The sequence below is a fragment of the Felis catus genome, chromosome F2 (assembly GCF_018350175.1).
Source record: "Felis catus isolate Fca126 chromosome F2, F.catus_Fca126_mat1.0, whole genome shotgun sequence".
In the NCBI taxonomy this organism is placed as follows: domain Eukaryota; kingdom Metazoa; phylum Chordata; class Mammalia; order Carnivora; family Felidae; genus Felis; species Felis catus.
The window spans coordinates 78,302,699-78,311,322 of NC_058385.1; the positions used below are offsets into that span (position 1 = coordinate 78,302,699).

At 48.2% G+C, this 8,624-nt stretch overlaps 1 long non-coding RNA gene across 2 annotated transcripts in view; it reads right to left on the bottom strand.

The window, feature by feature from the left end:
* The window catches only part of LOC123383085, a 153,581-nt gene extending 146,038 nt beyond the window's left edge, over positions 1 to 7,543 (bottom strand). For both annotated transcript variants that reach the window (XR_006592435.1, XR_006592434.1), the window contains exon 1: positions 7,011 to 7,543. This is a non-coding gene — a long non-coding RNA (uncharacterized LOC123383085). The remainder of the gene's footprint in view (positions 1 to 7,010) is intronic.
* Between the last annotated feature and the right edge of the window lie 1,081 nt (positions 7,544 to 8,624).

Here is an 8,624-nt window from a genome sequence, read left to right on the forward strand (position 1 = left end):
GCTTTGGGTTTCTGGCCCCCAGAACTATTAGAGAATCAATTTCTGTTGTTTTAAGTCATCACGTTTGTGGTCATTTCTTACATCAGATCTGGGAAACGAATATAATTATGAACAAGTTTACGCTTTCACCTTTGACACTTAGAAGAAATGGGATAATTTCTCATAAACCACAAACAAAAATTCAACCGAGATGAAATATATAATCTTAATAGTCCTACCACAATTAAACCAATTGAGTGTTAATTAATCTAACGATATACAAAAAGAATCCTATAAGATGCCTCCGTGGGATTTACTCCAGATATGTAAGAGTGGTCTCACATGCAAAACTCCGCATGACCCACCATATCAACAGGCTAAAGGAAAAAAATGTCATGATGATTCAAATTGACACAGAAAGGCATCGGACAAGATCCAACACGTCTTTATGATAAAATCCATCAGCAAGTTAGGAACAGAGGTGGATCGCCTGAACTCAATACAGAGAATATGCAAAAATGTACATCTGGCGTAATTCTTAACAGTAAAAGATTGAATCGGTTCCACTAATATTCCAAACAAAGCAAGGTCATCCATTCCCACAACTTATATGCAACATGACTGGAAGCTCTAGCCACTGAGAAAAGGACGAATAAGGAAAGAAAATCAGGGTTGCCCGGGTGGCTCAGTCAGTCAAGCGTCTGACTCTTGATTTCAGCTCAGGTCACCATCTCATGGTTCATGACTTCAAGCCCTGCGTCAGGCTCCACGCTGACAGTGAGGAGCCTGCTTGGGATTCTCTTTCTCTCTCTCTCTCTCTCAAAACTAAATAAATAAATTTTTAAAAAAAAGGAAAGAAAAAACACAGATGGGAAAGGACGAAATAAAAACTGTCCTCGTTTACAGATGAGTTCAACAAGGTCGGAGGACACAATATCAACATATAAAAATCAATTTAATATCTTTATGCTAGTAAAGCAAACATGGAAAGCAAAGTTAAGACACATGATAAGATTTACAATTGTTCTGGCAAAAACGAAACAGGTATATACATTTATATACAGCCTGGAGGTCACCACTCTGTCCTAACAACACATAAAAAGCTGAAGACATCGAAAAATCCACAACTCTTCTTGGATCCTGAAGCGAGGGGAGGACTCTGGACAACCAGCTCCCTCCAAGAACAGACAGATACCAGGAGAATACAGAGCAGATACTCGTCACTGGAAACCACAGTGGGAACCGGGGCTGGAGCCAGGGAACCTGAATTATGAATGACAAATTGCTGGGAGCGCCTGCGTGGCTCAGTGGGTTAAGTGTCCGATTCTTGATTTCAGCTCAGGTCATGATCTCACAGTTCGTGAGTTCGAGCCCCACATTGGGCTCTGTGCTCACGGTGTGGAACGTGCTTGGGATTCTGTCTCTCCTTCTCTCTGCCCCTCCCCTGCTCGTGCTCCCTCTCCCCCTCTCTCTCTCTCTCTCTCTCCAAATAAATAAATTTTAACAAAATTACAAATTGCTGGAGACTCAGTGGGGACAGCTCTGAGAGTTACAATCTCCAAGAGGACCCCATCATTTGTGGGAGGAGGGGCAGTGTTGTGAGACTTACCTCCAGGAGTTTGGCCAGGTTCCCACAGTTCAAATCAGAAAAAACTACCCCAATGCTTCTGGCGGGGGTGGGGAGAACCATCTTCAAACATACCAGGGCACGGCGCTCTTCTTCACAAGGCCTGCCCTCAGAAGAAACTAGCTAAACAGAGCCTAGCTGCCTTGGGTACCGTAGAGCCTGATTGACCTGGCAGAAGGGAAATACCCAACTCCAGATCATTCCAGAAGAAAAATGACAAGAAACACTGGAGACGTTCATGACCAGAGGCACGGACTCCCCTAAAAGACTGACACCTAATCGTAGGATATAGAGCACTTCTGCCCCCCCCACCCCACCCCACCACAGAACTAAAGGCCTATTTATAGCAGTTTCTTTTACCCAGTACAGTATGTCCAGCTATCGAGAAAAAATTACAAGCTGTGCTAAAAGCAAAAAAACAAAAACAAAAACGAAAACCAAACACACACCACTATTTGAAGAGACAGAGCAATCATCAGAACCAGACCTGCAGGGATGTTGCCACCATCAGACCAAGAATCTAAAACAACCCTGATGTACACAGGCTAAGGGCTCTCCTGGAAGAAGCAGACGGCATGCAAGAGGAGATGGGCAGTGGAAGCAGAGATGGAAATTCTAAGAAAGAACCAACAACAACAACCAAAAAAAGCTAGAGATTAAAGCCACTGCAACAGACACGAAGAAAGCCATCGATAAGCATAATAGTAGGCTGGAAGGGATCGCCGAGCTTGAGGATATACCCACAGAAACCTCTAAAACTGGAAAGCAAAGAGAACAATGACCAAAACAGAACAGAGTATCCGAGGCGTGTGGGACAACTACAAGAGGCACCACAGGGCACGTGGGTGGCTCAGTCAGTGGAGCATCTGGCTTCAGCTTAGGTCATCATCTCACGGTTCACGGGTTCGTGCCCTGCAACAGGCTCTCTGCTGTCAGCACAGAGCGTGCTTCAGATCCTCTGTCTTCTCTCTCTCTCTCCTTCTCTCTCTCTCTCAAAAATAAACATAAACAAGAAGTATAACACACTCATAATGGGAGTCTCAGAAGAGAAATAAAGGAACAGAACAAATATTTGAAACAGTAATGACTGAGACTTCCCCTGAATTAATTTCAGATGCATACCACGGATACAGGAATCCCACAGAACATTAAGCCATATACATACCAAAAAGCAAGCTGGGGGTGAGGGCCACCTATCTGCAGAGGAGCAAAGAGTCATTGATTTTCCCCTCAAAAACCAGAAAGCAAGAAGGGAGGGGAGTGAAATATTCAGTGTTGGAAAAGAAAGGAAATGCCAACCTAGAATTCAGTGCCCCGCAAAATCATCCTTCAAAAAGTAAAGAATAAAGATTTTCTCTGACAACCAAAAATTGAGGGAAGCTATTTTCAGTAGACGTGCCTTATAAGAAATATTAAAAGAAGTTCTTCCCAGAGATGGACCATAACATAGATCAGAAACTCAGATCTACATCAAAGGAGAAAGGGTAAAAGTAAAGTAAATTCTTATTTTTAATTGAGCTAACAGACAAAACTTTGTTCTTGTTCCAAGTAATAATAGCAACAATGTATTGATTTTGTGAGTGTGCACACACACGCACACACCTACTTGCATTTGCTTACCCCTAAGTGCAATGAAATAGAGCAAGACCACTGGGAATGGGAAGGGGGAATTAGGATTATTTTCTTATTATAAGGCACTCACACTACTCGTGAAATGACGAAGTGTTATTTGAAAGTCGACTTGGATTAGTCATAAATGTATATTACAAACCCTAGGACAACAACTAAAAAGGGTTAAAAAATAAATATCAGTGATATGCTAAGAAAGTTGAGAAAACTGAATCATTAAATGTTCAGTTAAAGCCACAAAAGGAAGAAAAAGAGAGGACGACAAAAACAGGAACAAAGAACAAGGGCAATGAAGAGAAAATAGTTACAAATATAGTAGATATTAACCCAGCTATATCCATAATCACTTGGAACACCAGTGGGCTAAATGCAACAATTAAAAGATATTTTCAGTAGATTTAAAAGACAAGATCCAACTATATGTTGGCTGTAAGAAACCCACTTAAAATGTAAAGACATTGCGATTAAAGGTCAGTGGAGGAAAACACACGTTTAGGCTAATCAAAAAAAAAAGAAAGTAGAGTAGTTACGTTAATTTCAGACAGCACGGGCTTCAAAGCAAATAAAGTTGTCAGCAACAACAAAAAGCAATGTATGTTCTCCAAGAAGATGTACCAGTCCTCAACATGTATGTGCCTGACAACAGAGCGTCAAGTTTGGGAGGCCCAAGCTAATGGAGCCACAAGGAGAAAGGTGCACCCACTATTATGGTTGAGGCTCCTCACCCCCCCCCCCCCCCCCCCCGTCAGAAACTGACACATCCAGCAGCAGAAAGCAGTGAGGACATGTTTGAAATCAACAACAGCAAGAATCAACTGGAGGTAATGGACATCTGAGGGCTACTTAATTTAACAACAACATCTTCTCCAGCTCACATGGAGCATTCAGTAAAATAGGACACGTTCTGGGCCGTAAGCACACATTTAAAAGATTAGAAATCACACAATGTCTGCTCTTAGCCCTGGCGTGAAACTAGAAATTAACAACACAAAGATAACTGGGAAATTCCCCAATTCCTGGAGAATAAACAGCACACTTCTCTTTTTTTTTTTTTTTCCTAATGTTTATTTATTTTTGAGAGAGAGAAAGAGACAGAGCCTCTGAGCAGGGAGGGGCAGAGAGAGAGAGGGAGACACAGAATGTGAAGCTGGCTCCAAGCTCTGAGCTGTCAGCACAGAGCCTGACTTGGGGCTCCAACTCACAATGAGTGAGATCATGACCTGAGCTGAGGTCAGACACTCAACCCAGTGAGCCACCCAGGCGCCCCTAACCAGCACACTTCTAAATACCACGTGTGTCACAGAAGAAATCCCAAGAGAAATTTTAAAATATTTTAAACTAAATGAAAACCGAAGCCCAATTTTTTCAAACTTTCTGGGATGCAGCGAAAGCAGTGCTTGGAGGGAAATGTATAGCATTGAATGTATACATTACAAATCAAGAAAACTCTCAAATGAACCCTCTAGAACTTTACATAGGAAAGTAAAAAGAAGGGGCAGATGAAATCCAAAGTAAGCAGAAGAAATAACAAAATGAGAGCAGAAATCAATGAAATGTATACTGAATGAAATCGATACAGAAAATCAATGAACGCCAAGCCGGTTCATTGAAAAAAATCAACAAAACTCATGAGTCTCTAGACAGGCTAATTACAAAAGAGAGAGACAGAGGACACAAATCACTAATATCAGAAATGACAGAGGGGACATCACTGCATGTCCCCTGGACAACAAGAATGAAGGGATTCTACGGACAACTTTATGCCCATAAACTCGATAACCTAGATGAAGTAAACCGATTCCTTGTGAGACAAAATCTTCTAAACCCACACAAAAAGAGAGAAACGATCTGAGTAGGGGTGCATTTATTAAAGACCCCAGACCAGATGGTTCACTGGTCAGTTCTACCAAACGTTTGAGGAAGAAATGATATCAAATCTCTCCTGAACCAATTCTTACTACTACTCTATCCAGGGGTTTTGTATTCTCTTTGTCACAGTTGCTTCACCAGTGAAATGGGCACAATGATGCCTCACAACCCAGGCAGCCAGGAGGAGAAGAAGCGTGCACGGCGCTTTGCAGAGTCCGGTTTGGGGAAAGCAGTGTAGACCATCAGCCAACACGCTCTGTTTTTCCTTTCAGGACAGAGTCCTGGAGTGGCCAGGGAGAACTACAACGTGACACATGCTAATGACACTGGAGCACACACGGGGAGGGACCTCCAAGAACTCAGTTCCGTTCAGCGGTTTACCAAGCACTGGCTCAGTGGCCTTGGACACCATGAACGAGCTCTCTGCACCATAGCCTCCACCCCTGTTTGTGGCACGTAAGGACAGCTCCTTCACGGGGCCGCTATGGGAGCAAATGGGAGCACGCAGGTGCAAGGGCTTTGCGCGTCTATAGAGGGGGGCTCCGTGAATGCCGCCGAGAATTACCCTGGTCACCGCCCACTTCCTCATCTGCTGGCTCAGCCCCAGAAACTTCCCCAAAGGCCAATGCACTTCATCCTGTCAGTGCGCTTTCCACGTAGATGGGCAACCGAGCACGACGTGCTCCCACGACAGACAGAAGGCCACCCTGCAAGTTGTGGGGCAGGACGAGGGTCTCCACGCTCCTCGGGGACTGTCCTTCCTAGTGACGCTGCTCGGGGGCCTCAGGTAAAGCGTGCCTGAGAGAGGTACAACCCCATGCCTCAGGCTGGCTGTGGACTAGATTTGGGACGGAAGCTTCCCTGGCAGTCTGGGTTTGAATGAACTACGCCCTACCCTTTCCTCTTCACTGTCGGTCGATCAAGACAGAGTTTGGTGTCACTGATGTGCACACGTCAAAGACATGGTAAGCTGTGCATTTTCAAGAAACTGGGAAAGAATGCAAGTTTTCCAGGAGGGGTTTTCGGGTGCATTCGCTGTTATCAGAAGTCCAGGCTAATTAGGGTGTAAAATGAATCTGGGGTCAGAAGGCAGGGGGCTTCCTCCCCTTCACTCCCTGTCACCACTACACCCTCCTCCTCTCTTGCTTTCCCAGGGATTCCACTCCTTCGTGTCCCCATCAGGCTCTGTTACAGGGCCACGACTTAGTTCCGGCAGCCTGCAAGCTCCTGGCTTCGCCCAAGGACAGCCAAGGTCCCCACTGGCCTATCCTGGTCTCCCTCCTGGTCCGCCAGCCCCGGAGGCAGCAGAGTGGTGGCTCTTCCTGCACATGACCCCTCCCCCGGCCCCTGCCCCCCCCCCCCCCGCCCATGGCCCCAGCACTTCCCCTGGCCCCTGCTCCCTGCCCCCAACCCCCAGCCCCAGCCCGGGCCCCAACGCCCCCGGCCCCTCCTCCTGGCCCCAGTTCCCCCCCCTCCGCCCCTGGCTCCAGCGCCCCCCACTGGCCCCCTCCCCCGGCCCCCGCCCCCTGCCCCTGACCCCAGGCCCCCCTCCTCCCCCTCCAGCCCCAGCGCCCCCTCTGGCCCCCATCCCTGCCCCCGCTGCTGCTTGGGCACCAGCGGCCCATGTGCCCGCCCTACAGGCAGCACCCAACCTGCACCCCTGCTATGCCGTCCGCTAGGCCCTGGCCTGTTCCCAGTCCCTAAGTGCCAGACCCACTGGCCACCACTCTGCGCAAAGAGCTGGTCTTCAGGATGCCCCTGTCCCAGGACCCAGGACCCAGGCCCCGGCCGCCTGGCTGACTGCCCCATTGTTGGCAGGTGCAGAGAGGACAAGGAGAGAGGAAGGAAGGGCAGGCGGCAGGCATTCCAGAAGCCGGCGGAAGTTTAGAGAAACAGCGAGACTTACTCAGGCTTGTCTTGGCCACAGGACCTGGAGTCTCCCACCTGCCGGAAGGATCTTCAGAGTTTCCAGAGAGGCCTTAGCGCGTGAGATCACTGCCTCTCAGGGCTGCAGCCTTGGAAATGCTCCCACTGCGGGAGCATCATGGGGTGAGAGCGCATGTTCCAAACGGGAAGGAGGGGGGAGGAGCCGCCCATTACTGGAGGCCAGTTCAAGGGTCAACCTGAGGTCACCGCCTCCCCATGACCTCCCTCAGCAGCAGGGGTGGGGAGGAGCAGTGCAGGGGTGTGGTGGCTCACAGTGTTGGTGAGCCCCTGGGGTCCCTGACAGGGAACCACGTTCTCCAGATCGCTTGTCCCTGAAGCCGGCCCGGGTCTGCTTGCTGTCTCCTGTATCCCTGTCAATTAAGTGAGCCATATGTCACACCCCCCCCCCCCCAGGCTTGCCAACACCTGCAGAGCCGGGTAAGGAGTCCCACCTGAGAGCTGCTGGCCCCGGGAAGCATTAAGGAGGAGACCTGGAGGGGGAGGTGGGAGACTGGGTGTAGCAGCAAGTGTCAGACCACCCGCAGGGCGTGAACCTCACTTTACTGGGCCAGTATGTCTACGTGGGCTGCCTAGATTGCGGACAATCTGAAATCTGTCCTTCCTGCAACTTTGACCGGCTCATTTGAGCTAAGCAAGCACAGAATCTCAGCTAGTCTTTCAGATTTCTTTTCTCCCGGGAAATCTTTGTCGCCAGTTGCCCCTGGGTCATCTCCCTCTCTTCTCTGAAAAAGAATAAGGAGAATTGCAGGGACCACAGAGGAGTCCCCCGTCTGCAGATGCCTGAGGTCCGCAACCCCTTCGTCTTGTGGCAGGCACCCTGCCACCAGCATGCCACGGTCCCCACCAGAGTCCCAATCCGCACGTGCATCCTGCTGTCTGTAAGGAAGTTAGAAAACACACACACCTCACTCCATCCATCCATACGATCTCTGTCCCATGAGGCCATGCAGAATGCACCTTTTCCCTTTGCCCTTTTCCATGTGATAGCCCTCAAGGCGCTTGAAGACAGAAACTGTGTCTCCTACGGTAGAGGCTGGTTTGTTATAACAGGCTTATTCTTTAGGATTAAAAGGTGCTTCAAAGGAGACTGTACATGACCACGTGGCTTTTCTCTGCATCCTTACTGGAGAAAGGGTACATTTTGATAGAGAACTGCAGGAAAAAAGAAACGTGTTCTGTCCTACCCACCGCCTGTCCTTCTGGGTGCTGGGAAAGGGTTTGCTGCCTGGGGAAAGAAGAAAGATTTGGATAATGGGAAGCACATGCACCGTGGCGCTCAACAGGTCTCCAGTCAAAGGAGGGCTTGCATGTTAATCAAAGGGATGGCCCAGTCCAGGTCACTGAGTCCCCATATTTGATATTTATGGTAGGGTCATACCTACTTCTGGGGGCCAAATGCGAGTGGGGTTGCATCAGTTAAATTTAAAGAGTCTGCCAAACATCATACTGTTTCTAGATTGGCATCTATTGGGTGGTTAGATCCCAAATGCCAGTTTTGTCCACTTTGGAAAGTTCCCTCAAGCTGAATTTATACCCAGAAGGTGTGTGAGAACTTCCTACACACACACACACA